The sequence below is a fragment of the Myotis myotis genome, unplaced genomic scaffold (genome assembly GCF_014108235.1).
Source record: "Myotis myotis isolate mMyoMyo1 unplaced genomic scaffold, mMyoMyo1.p scaffold_m19_p_3, whole genome shotgun sequence".
In the NCBI taxonomy this organism is placed as follows: Eukaryota; Metazoa; Chordata; class Mammalia; order Chiroptera; family Vespertilionidae; genus Myotis; species Myotis myotis.
In genome coordinates, this window is record NW_023416335.1 from 39659424 (window position 1) to 39674600 (window position 15177).

Consider the following 15177-nt stretch of genomic DNA (forward strand, 5'->3'; position numbering starts at 1 on the left):
CATTCTACTTTCACAAATTTAATGCAAAAGTCAAAGCAAAAGAATAGCACTAAATGCGTTGAGGCACTACAAAGCCTAAGTCTGAAATAGTCTGGTGCACACAGCTCCTGGTATATTACATTAGATCGATGGAGAAAATGCAAGCAGCCAAGCTCTGATTTCCTTGCAAATTTTATCAGTTAGTCTAAGAATAAATATCCCTAGAAAATGTACATGAGCACAAAGTAGAGGGAAAGGTTTTGTATATATGTCTATATATTTTAATACCTTAAGGCATTTACCAATAATGTTTATCCCTTTGTACTTGAAATAGCTCATCGTGCCAAGAGACAAACAACTTTTGTTTTTTTGTTGGTACAAAGTCAAGACCTCTCAAAATGCTAGAATTCTGAGGCGAAGCGTAGCAAGTATTACTCAATTGTATTAAGAGGGAAGAAACAGTGAGGTGGGCGCTTGCTCAAGGCTACATAAGCAGTGCAGTTCGAAAGAGGATGCAAACTAGAACGGGGAACTCCGAGAACTGCAATCTGCTCTAATGGAAATCCTTTCTTCAAGGGCCCCTTATTAGAAACAAGCCACCCCCTGATGTCTGCCCCCAACAATGCCACCTGTGACCCTGGGTTAACACTTGCAGTATTTGACTGCCCTTCCTTTGGTCCTTTCTGCACCACGACCTTCTGCTCTTCAAATAAAAACAGCAATTCCCACCATCACAACCAGCTGTGAGCTTGGTGGCATAACCTGGGTCCTGAATAGTGGCTGAGGGGAAGGAGGGAGTGGGAACCCGGCCATGGGGACTGTGGCAGTGCTGGGCTGCACCAAAGGGCAGTTGGGCCACGTTCCGCTACCCACTGCCTCTCGCCAGTGCAGCCAGAACCCTGCAGAGAACCTGCTCTCACGCACCCGGTCCAAGGCAGGTAGGAGAAGATGTCCTGTTTATGCGGGAGATCGGTTCAGGGTTTAGAAAGGACGGGCTAAAATATGAAGACATAACTCAAGACCTGCCAAGGGAGAGTTAGACTGTTCCTGGCCAGGACATAAAGAAGCACTCCCCTCCACCAGCCTGAATAAAAGAACACACAGCAGAAATAGTTGGGAGATGACGTCAGAAGTTCTGGGCTAGTGTCCTGCACTTCTCCTTGAAAGTAAAAACAGTGGGTCTAGAAGAATCTACGTGGCATTGCCCTTAATGAAATGAGTGCTTTCACGGGTTCTCGTAAAACACTCAGAAAAACTGGAGAAACTTCATCTTATTTAAAGATTATAAGCATGTCCTCCTTTTTTGTTGTTGTTGTTACTTTATTATCTCCCCAAATGCACCTATGACTCAATTAGCAAATTGCTTTCCACTGAACCTTTGTCTTTTAAAAGGATAGCAACGCTTTTGGAAGAGCTCTCATGGTGGTGGTGGTTGGTGGTGGGCAGGCAAGTCGGATTTTTTTCTTCGCTTCAGTGCTTGCTAACTATTCTAAAAATGTTACACATTTATTGTAAACACATGCTTCTGAGGCCTAACAAAAAGGCACAGTTTCCTCATGCCTGGCAGAAATTGAAAACGGAAAAGGGCAGAAAGAATCCTTTAACAAATATATCCTCCCCTTGTCTTGGGCCAAGCGTGTTATAAATAAATCTTCTCCATTATTTCTCGGTGCTGTTTCTCGGCAAGAAAGTTGATATGGTTCGGCAGAGTGAAAACACAGCTTTAAAAGCTAGCTGCCCTCATTAAATTATTCTGCTGGCTGTGTGTTCTCATTAAAAATGCATAAAGATCAGATAATTGCAGTAAGCATTATTAACCCAGCTTTACTTTTGAATATAATGTTCCACTTTTAAGCTGGAAACAAAGGCTCCGACATGCCAGGAAAAGAAGTGTAAACATTGAACTACAGTATCCAAAACTTGTCAGAAAGCTACCTCTTGCTAGCTTGTTAAAAATGTGCTTTTGAAACCAAATGAAAGCTGTGGCATTAGAGAGCTAGGTGGATCCCTAATTTCTAACAAATAAATATATTTGGGGGCTAAACATTCAACCAATGATTATTTAGATTAAGTGTTCCCCCTCCCCCCTTAATTACAAGTCTATTTTCACATCATAGGAGCCGTGTAAACTTTATTTATTCAGGAGCTAACTATGGCAGTATGAAATTTCCTATAACAACAACAAAAAAGAATGCTCTCAAGAATTCATTTTGTGTGTGTGTGTGTGTCGAACAACAAATGGATCTAGTCTTTGAATAAAAACTCGTTTTATGCCACACTGCCAAACAGGCGGCATAGATTCAAGCTTTGCCATTTCTTTTTCTCAAATCAAAATGTTACGTAAAACTCCAGGGTCCCCTGCAAGTATTACATTCGAATCAGTGGAATCCAGTTTCCCTGGCTCCCCGAAGCCACACACACGGAATGCAGCATACTGCAGCAAACTCTTTAAACATTCAAAAAAAAAAAAAAAAAAGAAGAAGAAGAAGAAGAAGAGGTGGTGTGGGGGGTGATTCTCCTACCTTGTTTAGCTCTGCCTCTCCTTCCCTTTTACAGTAATCCCAGGAACATCTGGCAGAATCCAGTGGCCCAGGCTTCTCCCCGGCATCCTGAGGAAGAAATTTCCATGTAAATAGTTCTCCTTCCCTGTTTATTGTACTCTGAGCGCCGTCTGCCTTCGCTGGAAAATTTTGCCTTCAGATGATGAAGCAAAGACAGTCTAAACTCTGTTGCTGTAAGCTGCAGCCCTCCCTTCCGACAAATCCCTCCCAGCTGTAGGCAGCCAATCCCCAGCCAGTTCGTCAGCCTTACTCGTCTGAAACTGGCCCTAATAGGATGACTGACACAGCAACACAGCACTTGCAGTGTGTGAAAACAGTGCATCCATACTGATGAAAGAGGAATTTCCCTCTCAGAAGAAAGCAATCATAGCACCCAGACAAAGTGGCACATAATTGGCAGAGCAGAGAGAGGGGTAGCTCAAGAAAACACCCTTGAAGACAGCCAGCCCAAAGCGTGTGGCTGCCCTGGGATTACTTTGAAAAGACAAAACTCCGCAGTTCCCAAAGAAATCCAGGTTGTACATGAAACTGAAGTCATGATCCCATTTGACAAAGCCTATGTTTTTAAAAGGAAAAAACAATTCGATGTCTGCCATGGAAAAGTAGTACCTTACAAAACATTTACACATGATTTCCATTAGCGAGGGAGAATGTGTTAGACCAAGTGCACATTCAAAGTCAAAACATGCGTATACCCTCACACACAGTTTTCCTGTACAACATCTGTTATTGCAGTGGTTAATTACTGTAGCCCATATATCTTTCATCTAAGTTTTCAGACCACTGGAGACTTTAAATAGGGAATTCTGAACAATGAAATTGATATCTACACACTACCCTTTTGTGTTCCTGGCAGGCACCCCTGAGATGATTGCGTGTGCCTTAACCGAACCCTAAGGTTTTGTATTAAGAGAGAGGAAACATTGAAATGGGCGCTTGCTTAAGGCTATAAAAGCAGTTCAGGTCAATGCCTTAGGTATCACTTGATAAATTCTTTGCATTGGCTCATATCGTCGTTAATGAAGCCGTGACTGCACAAAGGTGTTTACTGCTGAACACTCATGGCAAATGAGGCACCATCAGGTGGCACTCCACAAAGGACATTCTAGAAGTGCTGAAGTTCCCTGAGATGAAGCCGGAAAAGAGAAATGGAAAGATTAGTAAGGGTTATTTATTCCCCACCCCCCGCCCCCTGCCCTCCAGTCAACAGTACTCCTCATGCTTTGAAGAAGAAAACATATGGCAGTTGGAAAGCATAAAAAGCATACATGTTCCTTCCACTAAACACAACATTTTGAATTTGAAAAAATTGTGTCATGATTACATGATTAGACCAAGGCAGGAACAAAGCCCCATTCATCAGAAAGTTTGAACCTAATGCACTATTGTTTATGAGCAAGTGTTGGGTGCATCTGTAATGAAGTTATACTTGGGGTGAAATGTAACAGTTTCTTTTGATTTTGCCAATTCTATTTTACAAACACAAGGTTTCAGATGATTTTAGGCTATTTTCCACTCAATGCTTTATTCCGCTCGAGCCTTATAATCTTTTTTTACCCCAATGTAAATCTATCATATATCATAACTTGCAGGCCTTTGTCGGCTATCATTTTCCTGGAAATTTAAATGATCTCTGTGGATCACACATCATACTACATGTAAGTGAATGATCACAGGTTTATGAATCTCTTCTTCCTGACCTCTCTGATTCTGACTTTGAAACTAACATTCTCTTGATTTTACTCCTGAAATTTTAGTCATTTTTTATTCATTCTCCTATTTTTGTCCAATGAAAGGAAGTTTCGTTGCGTTTTCTTTAGCTAGTCCAGAACTCTGACATATTACTTGGATGACACCAACACTAATAAGTTGGCTTCTGGGACTCAAGCCTTCCCATGTTCAAGCTCCCTTGTTGCCAGACAGGTTTACCTGTCATGTAAAGTCATGTTCCTCCCATATTCAAACTCTTCTCTCTATAAAATCTGAATTACAGACTTTCAAGATCCTTCATAATCCTGCCCCTCCCTTTCTACTCAACTTCTTCCACACTGTTTTCCTAGGTGAGCTTTCTAATGGAGTCATACAAGTTTCTCCGGGACCTGGCTCTGACATTCCATCCCCAGACCTGACTCCCAAGAGCTTCACTTAACAAAATCTTACCCAACCTTTAGATCTCAACATGCCTCCTTTTTCTTCTTTTGCGGCTTTCCTGCTCATAGTGTCTTCCCTGATGTTCTTCTCCTTTGAAAGCATTCTGAACTATTCATCTTACCAGACTATTTTACCCTTAATGATGAGTTGATCTTCCCATCTCAAAAGACTAGGTTTGTGTAGCACATTAAGATAATGTATGTAAAACATCTACACAGTGGCTGGCTATGATAAATGCTCATTAAATGATGGCTATTGTTCATTTCATTTAGCAAAGTGCCATGCACAAACTTGTTGATTTCATGATTCTTATCTCAAGAATTGGTATCATACACATCCAATTGCACAAGTCAAAAACTTGGCAGTCATTCTTGACCCTCCTCCTGAAACCATCATAGAAAAATCCATTATCAAAGCCATATTTAGCACCTAAATATTTAAAAAGGTTTTACTTTGCTCCATTTCTACCAATGCACCTTTTCCTAAGCTATTAGGGTCTTTCACCATGAATACTGAAACAACCTCTTTGGTAGTCTCCTGTATATATCCTTGACCCCTTCAATCCCTTTTCTATATTTCAGCCAGGATAAATATTGCAAAACAGAATTCTGATTATTCCAAACTCTTTTGCTTAAAACCTTTATTATGTACTTAACTGTGTCCCTTAAAAATTCATATGTCAAAGCCCCTAAATCCCAATGTGATAGTATTTGGGGATGGGGCCTTGGGGAGGTAGTTAGGTCATGTGGATAGGGCCCTTATGAGGGGGTTAGTGCCCTTATAAGAAAATACATCAGGCAGAGAGATCATTTCTCTCTCTTTTAGTCAGGCAGGGGCACAGCAAGAAGGCAGTCATCTACAAACCAGGAAGAGAGTCTCCTCCTTTGCATAGTTCATCATCTTCTTGACACTTGAAACTTGAAATCATCAGGCCAGAACCAGAACATGCTGGCCTGCTGATTTCAGACTTCCAGCCTCCAGAACTATATGCAAATAAAGTTCTGCTATTTAAGCCATTGGCATTTTATTATGGCGGCTTGAGCTGACTAAACTAAAGATTAAATATCATTGAGTTGCTCTTTTAGGAAAGAGATAAAAGTTTTCAACATGGCCTAGAAGGTCCTTTTTATACAGCCTCTGCTTAATCAGAGGCCATTTCTTCAGGGAACTCTTTCCTGACCCCCAAGATGAGTTCAGAGGAAATCTGATGTGTTCTCTCACAGCCCTTTGCACTCTAGAGCAGTGCTTCTCAAATTTAATGTACATGCAAATCCCCCAGAGATCTTGTTATAATGCACATTCTATCTCAGTAGTTATTGGGTGATACTGAGATTCTGCTTTGCTAACAAGCTCCCCAGTGATGCTGATGCTGCTGGTCCATGGGCTACTCTTTGAGTAGCAAGATTTTGTAAATGTTGATCACTTTATACAACTTTTTACAGGGCATGACAATACATTTCTTTGGTTAATTACTTAAGATCTACCTTCTAAACCACATTGTCAGCATCAGAAGTCACCACTGTCTCCCCAGCATTTAATCTGGTATGTGCCTGTCACATGAGAGGAGATTCTCAACAATAAATGTGTGTTGAATTCATGAATTGATCAATACAACATACTGTAGATCCAAGCTGGGCTTTTCCCCCTCTTCTTCCTCATCTTCTTCTTCCTCCTTCTTCTCTTCCCTCTTCCTTCCTTCTCCTTCTATTTCTTTTTCTCCTTCTTTCTGTATCTTAACATTGAAAGCCTTGAAACTCTGGAAAGAAAATAGAACTATCTTTTTTGACCCTTTAATAAACTTTAAATCATTTTTAAATCAAAATGCAACAAGGTCATAACCCTCTATTCTTCCATTATCTTCTGCCTAAAGGGGGCTTTATTGCGATGGCTAAATGTTTAAAACTACATGAGAGGTGTCAGCTGAGGCCAGGAGGAGATGTGTGTGAGAAAATATGGGGGCCAAAATTTAAGTGTTTACTGAGATCATAATATACTAAATAGGAGGGAGAATGGTTGAGAAACCAAACATAGAACAAGTGTCAAGAAGATGATGAACTATGTAAAGGAGGTGGCCAGAAGAATTAAAAGACAACAACTTTGGTTTTGTCCAATAGAAGTTGTCAATTATCTTCTACAGGTTGATGAACTCAAGATCTGTAACTTCATCCCTTTCTCTTGATCTCTAGGCCCAATTCTTCATAAAATGTACCAGAGATAAATAATTTTCACCATGCCCCAAACTAAAATCATTTTTATTGTATTGAATTACTTTTATCTTATGTTTCCCATTTCCATGAATGGAAACTATCATCTTCATTGTCTATTGCTCTCTCACCACCGACATTCAAATACTCCCAAGTTTTATAAATTCCTACATCTCAAATCCATCTAATTTTCTACTGGTTCACTGTTGTGTCCCCAATTCAAGTTCCCAGTACCTTTTATCTCTTCTTCACTTCTCTGCCTCCATCCAATCTTGCCCCTAACTTTCACTTTATCCACTACACTGCAGCCAAACTGATATTTTAAAAATACAAATCTTATAATGCCATTATCTGCACAAAATGACTCCCCATTATTGTCAGAATAAATCCCTAGATTAATTCTCAAGTATATTTTCTCACCACTCCTATTGAATTCACTTCCAGCCTACTTCACACCCAGCATTAAAATTAATTTTAATCATTAGAATGTGTTATGTTCTTTATACTTTAGAGTCTGGAATCCTTCTGCATGAAACATATTTTATTACTTTCATACCCATCTAACCTCTTTCCATCAGGCAGTACTCAATGCACACACCATGTCTTGCAGGAAACCTTCCATGAGCACCATGACTTCCCTGGCACCTTAACATTTTATTCATAATAACAATTGTCACACTCTATACTGTAAATATGTTATATTTGTTTATGTACCTCACTAATCTCTGTGAGAGAAGTTACCCTGTATTTCTTGCTCATCAGTTTATCCCTAGCACCTAAAGCATGCAGTGATATAATAGCAGATGCTTATGAAATAGCTGTTGAATGGATAAATAGATAAACTTGAAAATAGAACTAGTAATGAAGTGGTAAAAACAAATTCATGGGTCAATAAAAAAAAACAACTGATAGTTAAGCCATAGAGACAATGCATCTTTATAGACACACACACACACACACACACACACACACACACACACACACACACATACACTACAAAAGGAAAAGAAGAAATAATATAAAAGCCAAAAGGCACAATGCAGTTATGAGATCATCTCCTTTATTGGATATACCAAAGTTGGCAAGCTTATAGACAAGAGGAAAATTAATATCTGGTGATGTTTAAAATGGAGGTGATTTACATAGAAACAGAGTTTTCTTTCAAGTGGAAAATGATAGGTGTCCCAGAATAGATGGAAGGTTGCCCATACAGAAGAGATGGCGAGAAAGTAAGAGAAGGTTGTTTACAGCAAGAGAGAAATGAGACAGTAAGGCAAGTTACAGGTGGCCTTGGCCTCCAACAATTTAGTCTTAGGGTGCATTTCTCTTTCAATGTAATATGTCTATCTTATACTTACCGACTTAGTCCTTTCGTATATACTGTTTTTTATTTTCCCCTAGTTGTTTTATGTATAAACCCTATTGGAAGTCCCTTGAAGGCAGATACCACGCATGAAAGTCTTATTGTAGCCTCCACAGCACATAGCATGGAGCAGTGCTGAATTAAATTTGGTTGATGGGTTTTCATTTAGGATTCTGGAGAAAATTTGCATCCTGTAAAAGAGACTGGTAATTTATTTTTAATGTGTGGTTATTGAAAATGCAGTAGGGAATAGAAATTGGTTTTATAATTGTCAGGAAAAACAGTTACAGTGTTTTCAATTGAATTAATCACAAGAAAGGTCCACTGTTTTTTACATTTTTCTCTGTAGGTCCAGGGGCAGAATACTCTGGGAAAAATTAGGACCAACATTTCTGGGTTAAGGGAAACGGATTTAAATAAATTGCATAAAGCATGTACATGAAATAATGTTTCAGAAATGCTTCACATAGAACATGGCACATCAATGCTCAATATATGTTAGGTGCTACTGCAAATACTAGTGTTATTTCCATCATCATTCTTAGGTTTAGAATTCAAATGAGATTTCACTGAAGAGTGATTACTACTATGTCAAAACAGTGATAATGGACTAAAGTAGAGATTTTCACACTCTCTTGGTTTGTGGCCCTCTTGATGTTTAGTATTTGTTTTTTTCACAATGCTTTTAGGCCAAAAGAAATAACTGTTTTATTTATTAAATAATTAGATTCTAGCAACTTGCTGTTTATATTTTAACAACTTAGTAGCTGTTTGAAAAGTTAGTATGAAATGTTTGAAAGAAAAACAATATTTTTATTTCATTCTAAATAACTCTAATTAGTTATTAATGGATTGTGAATGCCTATCAGGGTCTGCATACAATTCTCAAAGCTTGAAGTCAGAGTGGAACTACTACTCTCATTTCCTGCTCCACATTGATTTTTGTGTAGCACTTGCTTTAATCTTAGCAACTGCTGAAAGTCCAACTTTGCAGAGATATATGATATTATTGAAAGGAATGTAGTGTGATTCTAATTCTGAAAGTGAATTACTTTGAATTAGTAGTTTGTAAGTGTCCGGCAAATGTTGAACATTGCTGTGTTTCCCCTGGAAATATAAAATGTCCAGTGGAACCCCTGTGAATTCACTGTAGTTTCTCAGGGTGACTCACGGCACAGTTTGGGAACCATAACTCTAAGGCAAGGGTCCCAACATGTTGGTCAATCTCAACTGTCACATTGTTCTTTCTGGAGTAATAGTTGCCTTTCAGGCTCCTGTCCTGAGGCCCAAGAACATTTGAAATTGCAGAGAGATAACATCAGAGGTTCGTGGACATGTCCAGCCCTGAAACTGAGATCAGCTGAAGAGAAGATTCTGAGATATGAGTGAAGTTTATGGACCTTAAGAATTTCAGATGTTTATGGGCCAAAGAGAGAAGAACATGAAGAGACAAAGAGGATTCTTATGCTGCCCACTGTTCATGAAAGGGGAACTTGCCAGTGACCGTTTGCCTTTCAAAATGGTGGATTTTGAAAATAAGTTCAAAGAGGAAGGAAGGAGTCTTGTTCTGATTATTCTTCTCATTAAGACCACACATATCTTTGCAGCTCACTGTTCTCGTAGTCTAGTTGGGAGATGATCATGCTCTCCTCATATTTACTCTTGTGTTCACTATAATTTGACCCTTCAACTATAATAAAGAATGAGTATCCTTAGACCCTGTCTCCATCTCCTTATATTAAAGTAGTGTTTCTGACAGAGAAGTGACTCCTCCAAACCTGAAATGTTGAGGAAGTTGGTATGCTCTGCCTTCTGTTGGATTATTTGAAGGACTTTTCCATCTGTTATCACCTGCCCATCTTCTGAATGAGGGGCCAAGCTTGCAGGGGTCCAGTAGTAATTGGATGGAAGGAGATTCATTCACTTGCTCTACTTTTCCTTTCTATTCCATAATACCCATCACCTGATGTATAATCCACCTGATGATTAATTTTTGTTGTCTGTTTCCTCCTCTAGAATGCAAACACCCCAATGGTCAGGAAGCTTTTTTGTTTTGTTCATATTCCAGGTGCCTATTGCAGTACCTGGCACATGGGACTAATGATAAATATTTGTTAAATAAGTGAGCAAAATGTGGGAAGACTAGAATATGGTACTGGATGAGTATAAAATTGTGTTTGAGGCATAAGGCAAGCATCAAAGCTGGAGTGGCGCCTCCTCAGGGGCTTCCAAGGGTCATCAGAACCATGTGTGTGCAAACCAGGAGAGAGTAAAAGCACCCATTGAGAATGCAACTTTGGTGCCAGCTGACAGTATGTCAATGAGCAGCCCAGATCCCTGGCAAGGGTCTTCAATGGAATGGGAATAACCTCTTTTTCAAAAGGTTCTGAAGTGGGTAGGTTTGAAAAAAAAAAAAAAAAGATGATCTTGGTGAGATCATGGGTGAGCCTCGGTAATAGTGGGAGTATGTGAGTTCACGGACTAGGAAAGACACTGTCATCTCAAGGGAACGTATGAACTAGATGTGGGAAATAAAGTATGGCATGTGTGTATGGTAAATGCAGCTCTGATTACAAACTTGCATTTAAACAGTAAACGCAACTGGTTTTGATTTACTACAGTGGAAGGTTCCTTGGTATGCTCTTTTCAATACTCTCATTCCCATCTCCATCTCTTTTTTTTCTCCCAGGATTGCCATTCTACCTAGATCCACTTTATTACTGATCTGACTAGGAGTTATCAAATACTTGCTATATACTGGTCCCAGCTCAGACATGGAAAGAATGAAGATGAGTAAGACACAGACCTGACCCGGAGGAGCTTGAAGGATTACACAGTGATCCCAAAGGCGATATCTATGGACATTAGTCTTAAAGTGTTCCTGAGGAAAAGGAACCACAAGAAAGTAAGGTTGGAATAACCAATCAAACACATGGTTTTACCAAAGGACTTTTCAGAGCTTTTATTCTGAGAATGTGCTTTGTGAATCTCCAAACAAAGTTTGTCAAGTTTAAAGGATTAATGTTAACCCTAGACCTTTTTATTTAAAAAACACCTAACTAGTATGTTGTTCTGGGGGATGCATTTTGGGAAACACTGGCCCAGATAAAATCTTTTTTGTTATTCTTTCTTGTTCTTTGGACCATGTCCATATATGCTTACCTCATATAACTTGTATCTGATGCCATATCTTTCTACTTTATCAAGGTCCTCAAGATTGCCAAACTTTTGAGTCATCTACCATTGACCGCTTCAATGCTACTTTATATTCACTTATTGGGACCACAGTTACCTGAAGTCCTTGTGGCTCTAGGGTATCTTTGCTGGACCAGGCCTTCAATGCCTTCCTACTCAGTCAAACTTGGGAGGCCATTTTCCCAGGTTTTTCTGGCCAGCAGAGGGTCCCTGGTGGCCGCACAGTGACCTATGGGCACAACTACCCTTCCATATCTTAACCCTTTCTAAATTCTATATTTCAACAAAAACATCAGTTTCTGAAAAAAAAAAAATGTGTCACTCATCTCTTTCCTGTACCACATGTCACTCTTGATAACTGCTTTTTGGAAGCTCCCATAGTCCTGGGGGTGAAGCGGGGGAGGAGACTATTTATTAAACATCTCCATAGCAATTACTATGTGTTGAGTACAACACTGTGAAAAGCATGCTCTTATTATCCCAACCTTACAGATGGGAAAAGTTCCCTGAGTGCTTAAGTAACCTTTCTGGGGCTCACAGTAGCCAGTGGTGGAGCCCATTTGCCCTGGCAGGCTGGCTTCGGAGTCCATTTTCCTTACCACTATACCACATTGGCTCTAAAATACAAATTATATAATAAATTAGAAGGTGTTACCTGTTCAGGAAAAAACAAGAAAAAGGGAAAGTAGGACACAGTAATGGGGATCAGACGATCTGAGATGGAGTTGGGAGGAGGTACAGTCATGTAGGCAGGACAGGGCTCCTTGAGAAGGAAAGCTTAGAGCAGAGCTTTGCAGAGGTGAGGAAGCTCATCATGGGATCACTGGAGAAGCATGTTACAAGCAGAGATGCAAACCCCAGGGAGAACTCTGGCAGATGCTCATGTGGGAGGGACTTCTGTGTCCAACGGCACTGGCCTCCAATTCCTCGCTGAGTTCCACCCCTTGTTTGTTTAATAGTGTTTCTTGACTATGCCCTATTCTCTCATTTAATGGCATCTTCCATGATTCAGTCAACAACCATAAAGTGACTACTTCTATCTTCAAACCCAGGGCTCCCCTTGCTGCCCTCCCTCTATCAATAATCATAAGGTGACAGAATTTTATTTTCATTTCTAGATGTTTCCCTATCTCCCTTTACACTAAATTCAAAATACTCCTCTTTTCAGGTTGACTCATCAAACTATCTCATTCTGACCTCCAATTAGATCTCAGTATATATATTCTTCATACATTAAATTTTTAAAGTTACATAAAGTTACATGAATTTTCCTCCTATAACATGTGTTAGGTTTTATAATAAATTTTTAATCTTTATTTTAAAAATAATTTGTGCAAAGAGAAAGCATCTGGCTTTGTTATATCTGCTGCAGAAAAGGGATCATGTCATAGATACATTCCTTACCAGAAATGGGCAATTATTTAGCCTTCCATCTGGATTGGAGAGAAAAGCAGATTCACCTTAGCAACAGCATTCTGATGCTGATGTCATCACCTTAACATCATTTTGGTCTCATGTCATTGTGTTCTTTCTCTAAAATCTCAAAGCTTTATACATTTCTGCATTTAAAAAGCTTAAAAAAGGAAAGAACGAACTATATTTAAATATTCATTGAGTCATCATAATCTTGAACTTTGTTAAGAGGGTTCTCTTTTATAGCAAAACAAAATGAGAAGTGTTTTCCCATGCACTCCAATTTTTGCTAGAGCTTTGCCTGTACACTTACATCTCCCAGGTGGTTGTCCACAAGCTCCCTCTCTGTGCCCTGAACCCATCGGGTCACCAGCCTCCCCAACAAGTCTGATCACTTACACATGTAATTATTTTAGTCTGCAAAGCAGTCCAGACCTGGGGCGATTATGGTGAGATTATGATCATGGACCCTAGGGCTTGAAGAAATCTTCATCTAGATTCTACTCCCTTATTTAAAGGTGCAGAAAGAGACAGAAGCACGATGCTTGCCTTTTATTAAAGACAGGAAAGAGTTTAACCCTCTGGGAGTTTGTGGTTCCTCAAAATTTCAGTGAGGATTTTCACACAGGGCCAGATCATGTGTCAGCTGTTCCATCCCCTCCCAACTCCTGTCCCCTTCCTTCCCTCCCTCCCCATGGTCTCTCCCATGTACAAACATTCCATCCACCAAGTTGCCGAACCATAGCAGCCAGAAATCCCTCCTGCACCAGAAAGTAGACCAAGACTCCTCCACTTACAAGTTTAAATACTGGCTTTGGTCTCAAATAGCATTTAAAAGTTCACAGTGGCATAGAATCATTTAACTTGTATTTATTTATAGTAATAAACATTTGTATATATTTACAGGAAAAGTTCACTATCAATGAAAAAGATATATAAAATGACACTGGCAAAATTGGATTCTCAGCTTTCAAAACTGCAAGCTATGCCACAAAGACAAAGATTTCCTTCATAAGTTTTCAGCACACATGAACTGTCGTGTTCTAAAAGTAATTTCAAAAGTTCTCAAATTGCTGGAACCCTGACTAAGAAGCACGGATGATATTTTTAATAATCTTAAAGTTATTTTTAACATAATTAAGCATTTATAATTCTGCCTTATATATACTTTGAGTTATATAACATCACTGAGCTAATAATTTAGACCACACTTTAAAAATTTTTCTGGTCTCAAGATTTCACATTTGACTAATGAGGAAATTTCCTTTTGGTTAGAAATCAATATCTTCCTTTTAAAGGATTTTTTTAATATTGAAAATAGCAAAACAAAAGATTTCCAAACTTCTAGGAAAATATAAATATTATCAAATGGACAATTAGAACACATTTTTTTTCATACCGAATTAACTAATAAGTACTTATTGCCCCAATTGGACTGATACTCAAATATGAATTCTATCATTGTTCTCAGAGGAGACAAAAGGGTTGCCTAATCTATCTTTATGTCTTCAATATTGGAAAGATTATTATTGAACATTTATTGCACACTCTCTTTTGAAAAGCACTTTACATTAATTATCACTTCATACACATATTCAATCTGGAAGATAACTTTCTTTTCTTTTTACAAGTAGAAGCACAGAAGGTTGAAGACTTCATCCTGGGTCTCTAAAGAACCTAATGGCCGAGGTGAGTAATGGATCCAGATTCTGTGTAAAATTTAGGTTCCTCATTGCACACAAATATTCAGACACAGTCTAATCATGAAACCTAAGCAAAGATTCATACTCAATTGACATGTTTTAGCAGGGAGTTGGCAAGTGAACTTTGTGTGGGTTTTCCTGTTCACATAGAAGAAAATAACAAGAGAAGAGATGGTCTTGGAAACATGGAAGTATAGAAAACTTCCTGAAATGGTCTAAAGGAAATATAGAGGTTTAATTTAAAAATTCATAATTACCCACACTGGTGTTTTTGAACTCATATCTTGGGAGTTTTTAGCTGTTTGGGTGGCCTGTTTGATTTTTTTTTCTTTTCCCCTCTGCATTTAAGAGGTGTTCAGTTCACTGTCCCTCAGACCGTTGGAGGGCCGGACTATAGTTTAAAAAAAACTATGAACAAATTCTTATGCACACTGCACATATCTTATTTTGAAGTAAAAAAAACAGAATGGGAACAAATACAATATTTGTATTTGTATGTGGCCCGCGGGCCATAGTTTGAGGACCCCTGATCTACAGTCACTGTTCATATATACACTGAGTGGCCAGATTATTATGACTGGCCAGATTATTATGACCACCCTATCAGT

At 39.0% G+C, this 15177-nt stretch overlaps 1 protein-coding gene across 7 annotated transcripts in view; it reads right to left on the minus strand.

Annotated features, from left to right (window-relative positions):
* Nucleotides 1-2718, minus strand: part of MBNL2 (muscleblind like splicing regulator 2) — a 164052-nt gene extending 161334 nt beyond the window's left edge. For 4 of the 7 annotated variants that reach the window (XM_036301347.1, XM_036301348.1, XM_036301345.1 and 1 more), the window contains exon 1: nt 2502-2718. The gene's annotated coding sequence lies outside the window, so the exon portion shown is untranslated. The remainder of the gene's footprint in view (nt 1-2501) is intronic. The other 3 variants (XM_036301350.1, XM_036301349.1, XM_036301351.1) reach the window with 2 other exon arrangements.
* Between the last annotated feature and the right edge of the window lie 12459 nt (nt 2719-15177).